Here is a 19,663-nt window from a genome sequence, read left to right as displayed (position 1 = left end):
TCATAAAGGGATATGAAAAATTGTCAAATTTATTCTTTTTCAGCTAGGTGTAGACCTATTTTCTGAACTCCAATATGTATGCCATGTAACCTAAATAGTCTTCCAGAACTAAATGTAGCATCTTGACCAAGCATGTAGTCCTAAAAAGGACTAAGAACACACCATCTGGTTATTATCTAGAATATTGTGACAAGCAGTTTGGATTGAAGATATGGAAGTAGGAAAACAGAGGAGACTAAGTGGCTGTGATACCATAGCTGGATATCATCAGTCAGATTGACATGGGCATTATTTGAGTGACTGACATCAAGGCTAAATGAGTTATTTGGATAGCCCAGTAATTCTGGATTCCACTCAGTTTACCTGGAATCTCATTAACATAAATACTTAATTGGGAAAGTATATAATTGAAGTAGAGAAGAACCTTTAAAATCACAAGTGTGGTATGGAAGTAATTAACCACTAAGTGATGTGACAGTTGTTACGTAACAATGAATAAAGAGTATGAAGAAGCATAAACAATGTGAGAATCTTCACAGTTAGTCTACTTTCACTCCTGAATGATATTAGGAAAAAGCACAGTAAAAATATGCTGCATTTGTTGACCCCATATCATCTGAGGGAAACAAATTTCTAATATATATTTCCTATGTCCCAGGCCTGTGCTGAGGATTTTTCATATGCTGTCTTCCTTAATTATTACAGCAAATCTATGAGGTGGGAATGTATAATATTCATTATCCCAATGAAGAAACAGAGACTCAGAAAGCTTAAATTCCTATATTCCTATCAGTCTTTTTCTCCTACTTCTTTACTGGTAGGGTCAACTTGCACACCTAAAAGGAAAGTGACCAACTCTCAGTATGAGTGTTGTTTTTCAGTCTGTCTAGAATTATCCTAGTAGTAAAATTTGGGGTAATAGAGCACTGAACTAAAGACTAGAAAATACAGCTTTCAGTCTACCTCTGTGTGTTTTCCAATTATTGCCTCTCAGTTCCAGTACTTCTTAATACCTGTTCTATGAAATTGGACAGAATTCCTTTAAGCATCACTCCTTTATACATGCTGTTAAGCTTTCTCAGTAGAGGGTGCTGGAGGGATATTGCAGGGAGAAGGGACTCTCCTGAAGTTTTCAGCTGCTGCAAGTGGGCGTCAGTAGAGAGGGAGTGAGCCATCTGGTGGGGCTCTGAACCATTCACACATCCAAAACACATAGTCCCTCAGTGACCTTGAAGCCTCTCTACCTGGCCTGGTGATAACTTTCCTGCTGGTCTCTCAGTTTAGGTCTCTCCCTGAAAGCTTCCCCACTCATGTTGTCTCCTAGCTTCCCTCTGTAGGGTCCCCACCTATCCCACCATCTGACTGAAGGTCCATGACAGAGTTGCTGCTCCATGATTTCTCTGCCAGCTCCCACACAGCCTATTTGAATTCTAGGAGGTTCCTCCTGAGGCAGGCTGGTCCTGCAATGCTTATCTGCAACCTAGAAGGTTCCCATTCTCTCTATAGTACTACCTGCGCTCTGGAGAGTTGCCTCCTGCTTACCTAGTAAGTGTGGACCACCAGGCCAAACCAATTTAAACTAATTTCTCTGCTTAAATTATACCTTTTCCAATGAGTTTGGAACCCCAGATTTCCCCTTCCTTGTGTGCCTTCTCTCAGCCTCAGGGTACTGTAAAGAGTTTCCTTATATATTATAGTTACTTTCTTTTTAGTTTAACAAGTTTGTAGTTTAATAATTCTATGTAGTGGTTTTTGTCTTTTGTCTGGGCCCAGACTGATACACCCAGCACTTCTGCTAGTTGGCTCTGTGACTTAATTGGTAGTGGTATGTGCTTTGCCAGGCATTACAAAGAGGGGTGTGTGTTCTCATTTGAACCTCAGAACCTTGTAAAGTAGAAGTTACTGTCCATTTTTTAGATGAAGATACTAAGGCTCAGTGAGGTGTAGTGTCTAAAGCCATTCAGCCAGGAAGTGGCAGAGCTTGGGTTTGAGTGCAGTTTCTTGATTGTACGTCTGGGGCTCATTTCACTTTATGAGAGATCTCACTTCTCTCTGGACCTCAGTTTTGTCATATGTACAAAAAATGATGGGCAAATAATTCCTAATCTAATATTCTGTGTGAAATTCTAAGGGTGATTAAATGTGCATCTATACAGTAGTAGAAATTGACTAGTCAGAATTTAGTGTGCTATAAATGTAAAATATGTGCTAGATTTTGAAGGTAGTGTGAAAATTTTAAATATCACTAATATTTTATATTGATCACATGTTGAAGTGGTACTCTTTTGGATATAGTGTGTTAAATATATTGTTGAGATAAATTTCACCTGTTTCTTTTTCCTTTTTTTTTAAATTTTTTCAATATATGAAGTTTATTGTCAAATTGGTTTCCATACAACACCCAGTGCTCATCCCAAAAGGTGCCCTCCTCAATACCATCACCCACCCCCCATCAACCCTCAGTTTGTTCTCAGTTTTTAAGAGTCTCTTATGCTTTGGCTCTCTCCCACTCTAACCTCTTTTTTTTTTCCTTCCCCTCCCCCATGGGTTTCTGTTATGGATCCTGAGAATCTTTTTCCTTTTCTTAATATGCTTATAGAAAGTTAAAAATTATAAATGTGGCTTGCATTACATTTCTATTTGGTAGCACTGAACAAGAGAAAGTAATTACAGTTGAATTATTTATTTTATAACTGGAAGTTTGTACCTCTTGTTCCCCTTTATCCATTTTACCCATGCCCCCACCCCCCACCCCCCTCTGGCAACCACCAGTTTGGTCTCTGTATTTAAGATTTTGTGTTTTGGTTTGTTTGTTCATTTGTTTTATTTTTTAGATTGCACATGTAAGTGAAATTATATGGTATTTGTCTTTCTCTGTCAGACTTATTTCACTTAGCATAATAACCCTCCAGGTCCATCTGTGTTGTTACAGATGGCAAGATCTTTCTTTTTTAATGCTGATAATATATATCACATCTTATTTACCCATTCATCTGTCAATGAATGGTTGGTTGCTTCCATATCTTGGTTATTGTAAATAATGTTGCTATAAAGATAGAGGTGCATATCTTCTTGAAATACTGTTTTTCCCCCCTTTGGGTAAACACCGAGCAGTGGGATTCCTGGATCATATCGCATTTCTATTTTTGATTTTTTGAGGAACCTCTATACTGTTTTCTACAGTGGCTGTACCAACTTGCATTCTCACCAACAGTGCAACAGCATTTGCTTTTTCTTTCTCTGCATCCTCGCCAGCACCTATTGTTTCTTGTGTTGTTGATTTTAGCCATTCTTACAGGTGGGAAGTGATATCTCATTGTGGTTTTGATTTGTATTTCCCTGATGATGAGTGATGTTGAGTATCTTTTCATGTGACTATTGACCATCTAGATGTCTTATTTGGAAAAATGTCTCTTCACTGTCCATTTTTAAATTGGATTATTTAATTGTTGGTACTAACTTTTACAAGTTCTGTATATATTTTGGATATTAACCCCTTATCAGATATGTCATTTACAAATATCTTCTCTTGTTCAGTGACAGTTTTGTTGACAGTTTCCTTTATTATGCAAAATTTGTTTATCTTAATCAAGTCCCAATAGTTTAATATTTCTTTTGTTTCCCTTTCCCAAGGTGACATATCTAGAAAAATGTTGCTATGGCCGATGTCAAAGAGGTTACTGCCTATGATTTCTTCTAGGAGGTTTTTGGTTTCAGGTCTTACATTTAGGTCTAAGTAATTGCTTTTGATAGAAAGGTCCTGACATTTCGTGGATTCTCTGGATTCAGAATTAACAGAAAGGTAGCATTTGAAGAAAATTCATATACACATAGATATATAATTAATTAAATTAGTTAACACACACACACACACACACACACACATATAAAGTTATTCAAATAGCACCTGGAAAATAATATATGTTAGTGTTTTGTTATCATCATCATTATCATTGTTATTGGCAGCAAAACTGGGAGAATAGAACACTCTGCATGAAATTGTCCAATTGGTGATGGTCTTACTCTGATTAAAATAATCACAAGAAGTGGCACCTGGGTGGCTTGGTTGATTAAGCGGCAGACTTTGGCTCAAGTCATGATCTTGCGGTTCATGGGTTCAAGCCCTGCGTCCGGGCTCTGTGCTGACAGCTTGGAGCCTGCTTTGAATTCTGTGTCTCCCTCTCTCTCTGCCCCTTCCCTGCTCGCACTCTGTCTCTCTACATCTCTCAAAAGGGAATAAACATTTAAAAAGAATTTTTTTTTAATTTCTTTTTCAACGTTTATTTATTTTTGGGACAGAGAGAGACAGAGCATGAACGGCGAGGGGCAGAGAGAGAGGGAGACACAGAATCGGAAACAGACTCCAGGCTCCGAGCCACCGGCCCAGAGCCCCACGCAGGGCTCGAACTCACGGACTGTGAGATCGTGACCTGGCTGAAGTCGGACGCTTAACCGACTGCGCCACCCAGGCGCCCCTAAAAAGAATTTTAAAAAATCACAAGAAGAGACGTTAGTGAGTGAGGCAGGAAGAGAAGGATAGGGTCAATGAATGTTTCCCAAGTGACTACTGGTATATGGAGAAGTTTCATTTCACTAGATCTGTGTCTCTGGCTCTGCAGGATGTGGGAGATGTCTTCTTATCATAGAAAGTAAAACAAACAAACAGGGGGTAAATAAAAGAGAGTGCTGGGAACTGAGAGGGGACATATTCGGAATAAACTCATCTTGTTCAAAGAGGATTAGCCTCTTCAAATGATGCTGATGATACTACCTCTTGAAATAATGTCTTGTGTGAAATCTGTGGAAAGGTGAATGGTCATGCATGGAGGGGAATGATGTGTGATAATCAAATGGTACTCTTCTCTTGTGGTTCCTGTGATAGATTTTGAGCTATTGGTCTGGGTTGGCTTTCCTGGGTAATGGAAGTTACTCTGTTTGCAGAGTCCATTTGCAGGCCAATGAACTCTGTTGTAAGTTCAGCTTGGCTAGCCAAGACCTAGTGGAAAGGCTCTTTCAATAATCAGAATCTCAAAAGGCCATTTTGTAACAGAGTCATTTCACAAAGACAAAAGATCCTCTATCTGATTAGCCACTCTGATGTGATGCCTTGGATACTATCTTTTGTTATACAATAGATTCTAAATGTCTCAGATGGTTGGCTTCCCAAGCATGGAATCATGGGTCAGATGATTTCCCAGGTATCGTCTCCATCAGAGGATTTTTTTCCCTAGGAGAAACTGTCTTGGTAGGGCTCCTAACTCCCTACTTGAGCCAGAACAGTTTCTCTTGCACTTATAATAGGATTCTATTGGCTAAAAAGTTTGAACACCAACTCTTTATGCTAAAACTCTATTGGTCTCCCTTTTCCAATTAAATAGGATATGTCTTTTAATCTCTGTATGGCAGTTAGGACATATGCAATTAGATGAAAATTTGTTTTCTTCAAATTTTAGTGTGTAATCTGCAATGTAATCAGACTAATCCCATTTTACAACCCTTAAGTTTTGACAAAAATAGCTTTTATTTTTTCTACTGTAAAATTGAACTTATATACAATTGAAAAAATAATGCAATCAAATCTATTTAAAAACTTAATAGTCTTCATTCTTTCCCTACTCCTCAGAAGACATTCATTTTTAACCATTTATATTCCACCATTTGGTGGTTACTTTCATATTTTTAAAAAAATATGCTTGTATTGCTATTGCATTATTTATCTACTTGGGAAATTATTTAATTTGTCTTGCTATAAACAGAGGGGATCATGGCTCATACCTCTTTCTTCCCCTCCCCTCCTGTTGTTGGGTGGACTGGGGAGACCCCCAGATCCTGAGGCCTCCACCTAGCCTGTCTCTGGGAATGGTTGTCGCCAGAGGCTCTTATTCTCATCACCAGAAAGAATTCAAGGATGGACCAGACACAGTGGTTGAGCAGTGCTGGTGGAAAAATTTAGTAAAATGAGAGTACACTCTTAAGATCTGAGAGCAGGCAAGCTCAAGTGAACGCTGTGCCCCAGGTTTGGGTCTTTATCTTTTATAGATAGTTATTAACTAAGGGATGGAATATTTATTATTTGTGGAGGGGATTTCTTTGGGAGCAGGGTTTCATGCCTTTTCTCCCTCACTTGGTGAGGGTCTCAGGCCTTCTTTGCCTTGGGCCTGTGTAGTTTTGATATGGCTTCTTGTGGCTTTGTTTTTGGAGTGCTGTCAGGACAGGTCTCTAACTTTCCTGATAATGGAGCAGGATATGCCCTTTGCTGGCCTCCAGGCATCCTGTTAAAGCCTAACTGCCTATTCTAACACTTATAATTTTTAATAACTATAACATACTTTTACCTTCTGTTGTTCACCACTGTTTAAATAATATACTTAACCCATATTTCTTACTCCATCACCTTTTGACTGACTTTGTAAGATGAAAGTATTAACACTTCTGTCTTGCTTTACTAAAAGCCTCGACTCCTGTCAGACACACCTTTACTTTTCACTGGTAGGTTGATAACAGTACTATTCTAGTCTGTAACCTTAATTTAATCTTGTTTTTGGTTATTATTAGGCTCATGTTATAGTGGCAAATGCAAGTGAAATTTCCAGAATTTTAACACAAGTTTCTTGGCTCTGAGTCCATGAATTTTCACATTTCTTATATTGGATTAATATAAGTATTAATTTCTGGTGGATGGGATAGATCAAGGATGACCCATTCTTTACCCTTTTCTCTTAATTTCTTGTCTACTAGGCTTAGAGTTTTTTGGCCACCCTACTCTAGACTCCTGTTTAGTTAACTCCTTCTATTCCTCTTACCTCTTAAAAGTAACTGTACATGCAAATTTTGTGAGTCATTTTCCATGTGTATATTTTAGCTATCACTTGATTAACAGAAGCCTTCCCACCACTATTCCCCTTCTAACCACCATGCAACAACCCCCCCCCCAAACATCCTGCACCAAGGTCAAGGAAGGACAAACAAAACTCAGTCCAGTTCTGTTCATAATGGGTCTTTCATGTAGCAGTGTAGAATGCTGGACTGTCCATTGGAGATGGCAGAATAAAGACTTAGTCATCTCCCATAGACCCATGACAGAGAAAGTATTTGTACCCTTTGATTCATATTTTTTGGACTTGTCAGAATTGTCCACAGTATTATGTTTTCAGTTCTTTTTCAAGGATTCCCTTGCCAAAGAACTGTCGCTGAATTGAGACTTTGTGTATTCTCTGGAAATAATAGGGCCAAATTGCCTAAGACATCTGAATCTGCATTTAACTCACTTTTTGGAGAGTTAGAGCTTCTGTGGAAGCTATGATATTAGTGTTTTCTCAACCAACAGATGTCAGGCAAGAGACATTGACAGTAATGTATGAAGTTGCCAGTCTTATTGCTGTTTCTTCTCCATGAACAGAGATCATAGGAAGAACTTTAGGAAAAGATCCTGTTCTGGAAGCAGATGAGGTTGAAAAAATTAAGAGGATGGAACAAAATGCAACCTAATAGGATAGGTGAAACCAAGGGTATATCAGTCTGCCCTGCATTCCAAATATGAGAGTATACCCTGGGACAGAAAGGAAGGGAACAGGAGCAAAGAACTTTCAACAGCTACAAAGAGTTTGAATTATCACATCCACTCATCCCTTTTTGAATCTCAATGGCCCCATAATGTATTAACCAGAAGAGTGAAATACTCAAGGTGCTCAAGAGCTAAGCTGTGTGACAGTAATCCATAAGTGGTTTCCAAGCCAATATTAAATATTTTACATGATTTATAATAATTACCAGATACTAGGTAATTGCTGTATATTAACTCAGTTAAGCATTATTATCTACATCCCACAGATGAGGAATTCAAGACCCATAATGGCCAAATAACTTGTCCAAGGACACAAAGTTATTAACAGAAGTAAGCTTCAACCAGATTTTCGTAATTCCAGAAATTGTACTCTTTCCATTTTATGCACTCCGAACCCAGATTTTGTGGGGTTGTTATGAAAAAAATTAAAAAGATAGATTAATAATGCCTATTGACAATTTAATGGGTAAACAAATTCACAATAAATTCACAGTACTTTTACAGCAATGAGAATGAATGAACTAGACCTGTTGTATACAACAACATGAATGAATCTGACAAATATAAGGTCAAGGGGGGAGAAGCTTGTCACAAAAGATTACCTGCTATGTGTACATATTTTTATAAAATTCAAAAACAAGCAAAAATAAGTGATGGTGTTAGAAGCCAGTATACTGGTTACCCCACAATGAGGTATTAGTGACAAAGTCAGGCACAAGTGTCACTTTAAGGGAGTTGGTAATATTTTGGCTTTTTATATGAGTGCTGATTGCACACGCATGTTCAGTTTGTGAATATTGAAACTTGTGCAGAGTATTTTTCAGGTTACATGTTACAATTTTTTATTAAGTTTTTTTTTATTTAAACTCCAGTATAGTTAACAATAGTGTTAAATTAGTTTTAGTTGTATAATATAGTGATTCAACAATTTCATACATTACCCAGTGCTTATCACAACAAGTGCACTCCTTAATCCCCATCACCTATTTGACCAATCCCCCACTCACCTCCCCTCTGGCAATCATCATTTTGTTCTCTATAGTTAAGAGTCTCTTTCTTGCTTTCTCTCTCTTTCCCTCTCTTTTTTGATGTGTGTATTTGTTTTTTTCCTAAATTCCACATTTGAGTGAAATTATATGGTATTTGTCTTTCTCCGACTGACTTATTTCACTTAGCATTATACTTTCCAGCTCAATCCATGTTGTTGCAAATGGCAAGATTTCATTACTTTTTATGGCTGAATAATATTCCTGTGTGTGTGTGTGTGTGTGTGTGTGTGTGTGTGTGTGTGTACACCACATCTTCTTCTTTATCCATTCATCAATTGATGGACACTTGGGCTCTTTCCATAATTTGGCTATTATAGATAATGCTGCTATAAACATTGGGGTGTATGTATCCCTTTGAATTAGCATTTTTGTATTCTTTGGGTAAATACCCAGTAGTGCAATACCTGGGTCATAGGGTCGTTCTATTTTTCACTTTTTGAAGAATCTCCATACTGTTTTCCAGAGTGGCTGCATCAGTTTGCATTCCCACTAACAGTGCTGGAGTGTTCCTTTTTCTCCACATACTTGCCAACACCTGTTGTTTCTTGTGTTGTTGATTTTAGACATTTTTCCAGGTGTGAGGTGATATCTAATTATAGTTTTGACTTGTATTTCCCTGATGATCAGTGATGTTGAGCATCTTTTCATGTGTCGCTAGCCATCTGTATGTCTTCTTTTGAAAATGTCTATACATGTCTTCTGCCCATTTTATAATGGGATTATTTATTTTTGGTGTTGAGTTTTATAAGTTCTTTATACATTTTGGATACTAACCCTTTATCAGATATGCCATTTTCAAATATCTTCTCCCATTTTATAGATTGCCCTTCCGTTTTGTTGATTGTTTCCTTTGCTGGGCAGAAGCTTTTTATTTTGATGAAGTCCCAATAGTTTATTTTTGCTTTTGTTTTCCTTGCCTCAGGATACATAACTAGGAAAATATTGATATGTCCAATATCACAGAAATTACTGCCTGTGGTCTCTTCTTTATTTTATTTTATTTTTTAAAAATATTCATTTATTTATTTTGAGAGAGAGAGAGAGAGAGCAAGAGAGCAAGAGAATGGGGGAGGGGCAGAGAGAGAGAGGGAGAGGGAGAGAGAGAGAGAGAGAGAGAGAGAGAGAGAGAGAGAGAGAGAGAGACACCCAAACAGGCTCTGCACTGTCAGCACAGAACCTATCCTGGGGCTTGAACTCACAAATGTTGACATCATGACCTGAGCAGAAACCAAGAGTCGGACACTTAATTGACTGAGCCACCCAGGCTCCCCTCTCTTCTATGATTTTTATGGTTTTAGGTCTCAAATTTAGGTCTTTAATGCATTTTGAATTTATTTTTTTATATGGTGAAAGAAAGTGGTCCAGTTTCTTTCATTCTTTTACATGTTGCTGTCCAGTATTCCCACCTCCATTTGTTGAAGAGATTATCTTTTTCCCATTGGATATTCATTCCTCTTTTGTCAAAGATAAATTAACCATATATTTGTGGGTATATTTCTGGGTTTTCTATTCTGTTTCACTTAACTATGAGTCTATTTTTATGCCAGTACCATACTGTTTTGATTGCTACAGCTGTGTAATATAAATTAAAGTCTGGAATTGTAATACCTCCAGTTGTGTTTTTCTTTTTCAAGATTGCTTTGGGTATTCAGGGTCTTTTGTGGCTCCATAGAAATTTTGGGTTTTCTCTAGTTCTGTGAAAAATGCTATTGGTATTTTGATAGGGATTACATTATATCTGTAGATTGTTTTTGGTAGTATAGATATTTTAACAATATTTATTCTTTCAACCCATGAGTATGGAATGTCTTTCCATTTCTTTGTGTTGTCTTCACTTTCTTTCATCAGTGTTTTAGAGTTTGTAGAGTATAAGTATTTTCTCCTCTTTTGTGAAGTTTATTTCTACATATTTTATTGATATTGTTGAATTGTAAATGGCATAGTTTTCTTAATTTTACTTTCTGTTGCTTTATTTTTAGTGTATAGGAATGCAACAGATTTCTGTACATTGATTTTGTATCCTGCGACTTTACTGAATTCATTTATCAGTTCTAGTAGTTTTTTTGGTGGTGTCTTCAGGGTTTTCTACACATAGTATCATATCTGCAAATTGTGAAAGTTTTACTTCTTTCTTATCAATTTGAATGCCTTTTATTTCTTTTTCTTGTCTAATTGATGTGGCTAGGACTTCCAGTATTATGTTGAATAAAAGTGGTGAGAGTGGATATCCTTGTCTTGTTCTCGACCTTAGAGAAAAAGCTTTTACATTTTCCCAGTTGAGTATGATGTTTGCTGTGGGTTTTCCCTATAAGGCCTTTATTATGTTGAGATATGTTCTCTATAGACCTGCTTTGCTGAGGTGTGGTTTTTTGTTTTTTTTTTTTGTCATTAATGGATGTTGTACTTTGTCAAATGATTTTTCTGTATCTATTGATCTATTTTTCATCCTTTGTCTTAATGATGTGATGTATCACGTTGATTGATTTGCAAATATTGAACCACCCTTGCATCTCAGGATTAAATTACATTGATTGTGGTGTATGATTTTAAAAATGTTTTGTGGGATTCTTTATGTTAGTGTTTTGTTTGGGATTTTTGCATGTATATTCAACTGAAATACTGGTTTCAGTTTTCTTTCTTTTTGTGGTGACTTTGGTTTTGGTGTCAATGTAAAGCTGTCCTCATAAATAAACTTGGGAGTTTTCCTTCCTCTTCTATTTTGTGGAAATGTCTGAGAATAATAGGTATTAACTCTTCCTTAAATATTTTCAAGAATTGACCTATGAAGCCATCTCGTCCTTGATTTTTGTTTGGTGAGAGTTTTTATTGATTAGGTTACATTGATGGTAATCAGTCTGTTCACATTTTCTATTTCTCTCTGCTTCAGTTTTTGTAGAATTTATTCATTTTTTCTAGGTTGCTCAGTTCTTTGGCTTATAATTTTTCATAATATTCTCTTAGAATTGTTTTATTTATCTGGTGTTGGTTATTTCTATTCTTTAATTTGTGATTTTGTTTATTTGTGTTTCTCTCTCTCTCTCTCTCTCTCTCTTTCCTTTCATGAGTCTGGGTAGGGGTTTATCAATTTCATTGATCTTTTCAAAGCACTGGTTCTTGCTTTAATTCATTTATTCTATTTTTTTTTTTTTTAGTTTCTATATCATTTATTTCTGTTCTTATCTTCATTATTTCCCTCATTCTCTGGTTTGGAGTTTTGTTTTGTTTTTTCTTTTTGTAGCTCCTTTAGGTGTAATTTCACTTTTATTTGGGACTTTTCTTCTGAGATAAGCCAGTATTGCTATAAATTTCCCTGTTAACTGAGATTGCTCACATTGCGCTGGAGACAAAGGACTATTATGGCATACATGACTATGGAGGAAATCTGTTGGGACAGGCAGAAATTCTTAAATGCAATGCCTTTTTTAAAATATTTTTTAGGGGCAACTGGGTGGCGCAGTCGGTTAAGCGTCCGACTTCAACCAGGTCACGATCTCGCGGCCTGTTTTGGATTCTGTGTCTCCCTCTCTCTCTGCCCCTCCCCCGTTCATGCTCTGTCTCTTTCTGTCCCAAAAATAAATAAACGTTGAAAAAAATATATATATTTTAACGTTTATTTTTAAGACAGAGAGACAGAGCATGAGCGGGGGAAGGTCAGAGAGAGAGGGAGACACAGAATCCAAAACAGGCTCCAGGCTCTGAGCCGTCAGCACAGAGCCTGACGCAGGGCTCAAACCCATGGACCGCAAGATCATGATCTGAGCCAAAGTGGGACATTAAACAGACTGAGCCACCCAGGCGCCCCTAGGACAGGCAGAAATTCTTGGAGCAAGTTTTTAAAGTGAACTCCTCAGATTTGGTAAACATGTGAATCAGTGTGGTTACCTATAGTCTGAAGGATATTCACAATGATCAGGACTATTTGCACTCCTTAGGAAATGGTCAAATAGCTCAAATGCAAAACGGTGCTCGGACTGGGCAAGTAGATGCCAAAAGAAGGGCTGGGATCCAGGATGCCAATGCCAAGCAGTAAAAGGTGTCTGCTCAGTACCTGTGTGGGATCAAGATGGTCAAATTGCAGAGAAACTATGCGCTAAAGAAGGCTGTATATGACATAGAGGTCAACACTTGTCTAGCACAGGCTGATCTGGCCTATCAGCTTCAGACCCTCATCTTCCAAAGAAGTCATCAAGAAGACTATGCTAGGGAACATGACCAATCCAAAAGGAAAGACTTAAAGATCCTGAATCAGGTTTTTCACCAGATGGCCTGCCTAGATCACCCTCGAGTGAAGCTTAAAGTCAACAAGACTCATCCACACACCCGGTTTCCTTTCATTGTTTTAGACCTTCTTCCCTGTGAGCAGACAGCCAAGGATTACCTGATATATGAGGGAATCCTGCAACATGGAAGGCTGAGACTAAAAAACACAGCAAAATGATTTGAAGGGTACATACTATGCAGGAAGAAGAAAGTTTAAAAACTTTAATATCTTCAGTGAGATAAAGGAATTCACATCCAGAAAACCAGGACATAGAACAGAAAACAAGAGCTCTTAGAAATTAATAAGATGGCAGAAATGAGGAAAAAATTCACATTGGAGGAAATTCAAATGTATTAATCTAATTCTAATAAATTATTCTAATTTTTTTTGGACAGCATAGTCACTATATATGGTTTTATTTTTTTTTTTATGAAATTTATTGACAAATTGGTTTCCATACAACACCCAGTGCTCATCCCAAAAGGTGCCCTCCTCAATACCCATCACCCACCCTCTCCTCCCTCCCACCCCCATCAACTCTCAGTTTGTTCTCAGTTTTTAACAGTCTCTTATGCTTTGGCTCTCTCCCATTCTAACCTCTTTTTTTTTCCTTCCCCTCCCCCATGGGTTCCTGTTAAGTTTCTCAGGATCCACATAAGAGTGAAACCATATGGTATCTGTCTTTCTCTGTATGGCTTATTTCACTTAGCATCACACTCTCCAGTTCCATCCACGTTGCTACAAAAGGCCATATTTCATTTTTTCTCATTGCCACGTAATATTCCATTGTGTATATAAACCACAATTTCTTTATCCATTCATCAGTTGATGGACATTTAGGCTCTTTCCATAATTTGGCTATTGTTGAGAGTGCTGCTATGGACATTGGGGTACAAGTGGCCCTACGCATCAGTACTACTGTATCCCTTGGATAAATTCCTAGCAGTGCTATTGCTGGGTCATAGGGTAGGTCTATTTTTAATTTTCTGAGGAACCTCCACACTGCTTTCCGGAGCGGCTGCACCAATTTGCATTCCCACCAACAGTGCAAGAGGGTTCCCATTTCTCCACATCCTCTCCAGCATCTATAGTCTCCTGATTTGTTCCTTTTGGCCACTCTGACTGGCGTGAGGTGATACCTGAGTGTGGTTTTGATTTGTATTTCCCTGATAAGGAGCGATGCTGAACATCTTTTCATGTGCCTGTTGGCCATCCGGATGTCTTCTTTAGAGAAGTGTCTATTCATGTTTTCTGCCCATTTCTTCACTGGGTTATTTGTTTTTCGGGTGTGGAGTTTGGTGAGCTCTTTATAGATTTTGGATACTAGCCCTTTGTCCGATATGTCATTTGCGAATATCTTTTCCCATTCTGTTGGTTGCCTTTGAGTTTTGTTGGTTGTTTCCTTTGCTGTGCAGAAGCTTTTTATCTTCATAAGGTCCCAGTAATTCACTTTTGCTTTTAATTCCCTTGCCTTTGGGGATGTGTCGAGTAAGAGATTGCTACGGCTGAGGTCAGAGAGGTCTTTTCCTGCTTTCTCCTCTAAGGTTTTGATGGTTTCCTGTCTCACATTTAGGTCCTTTATCCATTTTGAGTTTATTTTTGTGAATGGTGTGAGGAAGTGGTCTAGTTTCAACCTTCTGCATGTTGCTGTCCAGTTCTCCCAGCACCATTTGTTAAAGAGGCTGTCTTTTTTCCATTGGATGTTCTTTCCTGCTTTGTCAAAGATGAGTTGGCCATACGTTTGTGGGTCTAGTTCTGGGGTTTCTATTCTATTCCATTGGTCTATGTGTCTGTTTTTGTGCCAATACCATGCTGTCTTGATGATGACAGCTTTGTAGTAGAGGCTAAAGTCTGGGATTGTGATGCCTCCTGCTTTGGTCTTCTTCTTCAAAATTCCTTTGGCTATTCGGGGCCTTTTGTGGTTCCATATGAATTTTAGGATTGCTTGTTCTAGTTTCGAGAAGAATGCTGGTGCAATTTTGATTGGGATTGCATTGAATGTGTAGATAGCTTTGGGTAGTATTGACATTTTGACAATATTTATTTTTCCAATCCATGAGCAGGGAATGTCTTTCCATTTCTTTAAATCTTCTTCAATTTCCTTCATAAGCTTTCTATAGTTTTCAGCATACAGATCCTTTACATCTTGGGTTAGATTTATTCCTAGGTATTTCATGCTTCTTGGTGCAATTATGAATGGGATCAGTTTCTTTATTTGTCTTTCTGTTGCTTCATTGTTAGTGTATAAGCATGCAACTGATTTCTGTACATTGATTTTGTATCCTGCAACTTTGCTGAATTCCTGTATCAGTTCTAGCAGACTTTTGGTGGAGTCTGTCGGATTTTCCATGTATAATATCATGTCATCTGCAAAAAGCGAAAGCTTGACTTCATCTTTGCCAATTTTGATGCCTTTGATTTCCTTTTGTTGTCTGATTGCTGATGCTAGAACTTCCAGCACTATGTTAAACAGCAGCGGTGAGAGTGGGCATCCTTGTCGTGTTCCTGATCTCAGGGAAAAAGCTCTCAGTTTTTCCCCGTTGAGGATGATGTTAGCTGTGGGCTTTTCATAAATGGCTTTTATGATCTTTAAGTATGTTCCTTCTATCCCGACTTTCTCAAGGGTTTTTATTAAGAAAGGGTGCTGGATTTTGTCGAAGGCCTTTTCTGCATCGATTGACAGGATCATATGGTTCTTCTTTTTTTTTTTTTTAATGTGATGTATCACATTGATTGATTTGCGAATGTTGAACCAGCCCTGCATCCCAGGAATGAATCTCACTTGATCATGGTGAATAATTCTTTTTATATGCCATTGAATTCGATTTGCTAGTATCTTATTGAGAATTTTGGCATCCATATTCATCAGGGATATTGGCCTGTAGTTCTCTTTTTTTACTGGGTCTCTGTCTGGTTTAGGAATCAAAGTAATACTGGCTTCATAGAATGAGTCTGGAAGTTTTCCTTCCCTTTCAATTTCTTGGAATAGCTTGAGAAGGATAGGTATTATCTCTGCTTTAAACGTCTGGTAGAACTCCCCTGGGAAGCCATCTGGTCCTGGACTCTTATTTGTTGGGAGATTTTTGATAACCGATTCAATTTCTTCGCTGGTTATGGGTCTGTTCAAGCTTTCTATTTCCTCCTGATTGAGTTTTGGAAGAGTGTGGGTGTTCAGGAATTTGTCCATTTCTTCCAGGTTGTCCAATTTGTTGGCATATAATTTTTCATAGTATTCCCTGATAATTCTTTGTATCTCTGAGGGATTGGTTGTAATAATTCCATTTTCATTCATGATTTTATCTATTTGGGTCCTCTCCGTTTTCTTTTTGAGAAGCCCGGCTAGAGGTTTGTCAATTTTGTTTATTTTTTCAAAAAACCAACTCTTGGTTTCGTTGATCTGCTCTACAGTTTTTTTAGTTTCTATATTGTTTATTTCTGCTCTGATCTTTATTATTTCTCTTCTTCTGCTGGGCTTAGGCTGCCTTTGCTGTTCTGCTTCTAGTTCCTTTAGGTGTGCTGTTAGATTTTGTATTTGGGATTTTTCTTGTTTCTTGAGATAGGCCTGGGTTGCGATGTATTTTCCTCTCAGGACTGCCTTTGCTGCGTCCCAAAGCGTTTGGATTGTTGTATTTTCATTTTCGTTTGTTTCCATATATTTTTTAATTTCTTCTCTAATTGCCTGGTTGACCCGCTCATTCGTTAGTAGGGTGTTCTTTAACCTCCATGCTTTTGGAGGTTTTCCAGACTTTTTTCTGTGGTTGATTTCAAGCTTCATAGCATTGTGGTGTGAAAGTAAGCATGGTATAATTTCAATTCTTGTAAACTTAAGAAGGGCTGTTTTGTGACCCAGTATAGGATCTATCTTGGAGAATGTTCCATGTGCACTCGAGAAGAAAGTATATTCTGTTGCTTTGGGATGCAGAGTTCTAAATAGATCTGTCAAGTCCATCTGATCCAATGTCTCATTCAGGGCCCTTGTTTCTTTATTGACCGTGTGTCTAGATGATCTATCCATTTCTCTAAGTGGGGTGTTAAAGTCCCCTGCAATGACCACATTCTTATCAATAAGGTTGCTTATGTTTATGAGTAATTGTTTTATATATTTGGGGGCTCCGGTATTCGGTGCATAGACATTTATAATTGTTAGCTCTTCCTGATGGATAGACCCTGTAACTATTATATAATGTCCTTCTTCATCTCTTGTTACAGCCTTTAATTTAAAGTCTAGTTTGTCTGATATAAGTATGGCTACTCCAGCTTTCTTTGGCTTCCAGTCGCATGATAAATAGTTCTCCATCCCCTCACTCTCAATATAAAAGTGTCCTCAGGTCTAAAATGAGTCTCTTGTAGACAGCAAATAGATGGGTCTTGTTTTTTGTTTTTTTTTTTTTTCAACGTTTATTTATTTTTGGGACAGAGAGAGACAGAGCATGAATGGGGGAGGGGCAGAGAGAGAGGGAGACACAGAATCGGAAACAGGCTCCAGGCTCTGAGCCATCAGCCCAGACAGAGCCTGACGTGGGGCTCGAACTCACGGCCCGCAAGATCGTGACCTGGCTGAAGTCGGACACTTAACCGACTGTGCCACCCAGGCGCCCCAGAGTCTTGTTTTTTTATCCATTCTGATACCCTATGTCTTTTGGTTGGCGCATTTAATCCATTTACATTCAGTGTTATTATAGAAAGATACGGGTTTAGAGTCATTGTGATGTCTGTATGTTTTATGCTTGTAGTGATGTCTCTGGGACTTTGTCTCACAGGGACCCCCTTAGGATCTCTTGTAGGGCTGGTTTAGTGGTGACAAATTCCTTCAGTTTTTGTTTGTTTGGGAAGACCTTTATCTCTCCTTCTATTCTAAATGACAGACTTGCTGGATAAAGGATTCTTGGCTGCATATTTTTTCTGTCTAGCACCCTGAAAATCTCGTGCCAATTCTTTCTGGCCTGCCAAGTTTCAAAAGAGAGATCAGTCACGAGTCTTATAGGTCTCCCTTTATATGTGAGGGCACGGTTACCCCTGATGCTTTCAGAATCTTCTCTTTATCCTTGTATTTTGCCAGTTTCACTATGATATGTCGTGCAGAAGATCGATTCAAGTTACGTCTGAAGGGAGTTCTCTATGCTCTTGGATTTCAATGCCTTTTTCCTTCCCCAGTTCAGGGAAGTTCTCAGCTATTATTTCTTCAAGAACCCCTTCAGCACCTTTCCCTCTCTCTTCCTCCTCTGGGATACCAATTATGCATATATTATTTCTGTTTAGTGTATCACTTAGTTCTCTAATTTTCCCCTCATACTCCTGGATTTTTTTTATCTCTCTTTTTCTCAGCTTCCTCTTTTTCCATAACTTTATCTTCTAGTTCACCTATTCTCTCCTCTGCCTCTTCAAGCCGAGCTGTGGTGGTTTCCATTTTGTTATGCATTTCGTTTAAATCGTTTTTCAGGTCTTCGTGACTGTTCCTTCGTCCCTTGATTTCTGTAGCAAGAGATTCTCTGCTGTCCTGTATACTGTTTTCAAGCCCAGTGATTAATTTTATGACTATTATTCTAAATTCACTTTCTGTTATATTATTTAAATCCTTTTTGATCAGCTCATTAGCTGTTGTTATTTCCTGGAGATTCTTCTGAGGGGAATTCTTCCGCTTGGTCATTTTGGATAGTCTCTGGCGTGGTGAGGACCTGCAGGGCACTTCCCCTGTGCTGTGGTGTATAACTGGAGTTGGTGGGTGGGGCCGCAGTCAGACCTGATGTCTGCCCCCAGCCCACCGCTGGGGCCACCGTCAGAGTGGTGTGTGCCTTCTCTTCCCCTCTCCTAGGGGCGGGATTCACTGTGGGGTGGTGTGGCTCATCTGGGCTACTTGCCCCCTGCCAGGCTTGTGATGCTGGGGATCTGGTGTATTAGCTGGGGTGGGTAGGCAAGGTGCACGGGGGCAGGAGGGGCAGGCTGAGATCGCTTCTCCTTAGGTGATCCACTTCAGGAGGGGCCCTGTGGCAGCGGGAGGGAGTCAGATCCGCTGCCGGAGGTTTGGCTCTGCAGAAGCGCAGAGTTGGGTGTTTGCGTGGAGCTAGCAAGTTCCCTGACAGGAACTGGTTCTCTTTGGGATTTTGGCTGGGGGATGGGCGGGGGAGATGGCGCTGGCGAGCGCCTTTGTTCCCCACCAAACTGAGCTCTGTTGTCAGGGGGCTCAGCAGCTCTCCCTCCCTTTGTCCTCCAGCCTTCCCGCTTTCCGAGCAGAGCTGTTAACTTATGACCTCCCAGATGCTAAGTCACTCTTGTTGTGGGAACACAGTCCGTCAGGCCCCTCCGCTTTTGCCAGCCAGACTCGGGGGCTCTGCTTGGCCGGCGAGCCGCCCCTCCGCCCCGGCTCCCTCCCGCCAGTCCGTGGAGTCCGCACCGCCTCGCCGCTCTTCCTACCCTCTTCCGTGGGCCTCTCGTCTGCGTTTGGCTCCGGCGACTCCGTTCTGCTAATCCTCTGGCATTTTTCTGGGTTATTTAGGCAGGTGTAGATGGAATCTAAGTGATCAGCAGGACGTGCGGTGAGCCCAGCGTCCTCCTAAGCCGCCATATTGCAGAACCCCCAAATTATTCTAATTTTTAAAAAATTATTAATCCTAACAAATCTACAGTTTTATTAATCTAATAAATCCACAGAACAAATAAAATGGGAGGAAAATCACCAATAGAAAAAACTCAAAAATGTTTACCTGTTCTGAAAGTTATCACTTTCTAGATTGAAATGGCCCACCAAATGCACAATACAATGAATTAAAAACAACTGCAGTGTGAAATTTT

The 19,663-nt window shown here is 39.1% G+C and overlaps 1 protein-coding gene across 6 annotated transcripts in view; it reads left to right on the top strand.

Annotated features, from left to right (window-relative positions):
• The window catches only part of OPHN1 (oligophrenin 1), a 636,611-nt gene that overhangs the window by 231,805 nt on the left and 385,143 nt on the right, over window positions 1–19,663 (top strand). The gene's annotated exons all lie outside the window — the stretch shown is intronic.

The sequence above is a fragment of the Prionailurus bengalensis genome, chromosome X, assembly GCF_016509475.1.
Source record: "Prionailurus bengalensis isolate Pbe53 chromosome X, Fcat_Pben_1.1_paternal_pri, whole genome shotgun sequence".
Classification (NCBI taxonomy): Eukaryota; Metazoa; Chordata; class Mammalia; order Carnivora; family Felidae; genus Prionailurus; species Prionailurus bengalensis.
This window is presented reverse-complemented; position numbering and strand designations above follow the sequence as displayed.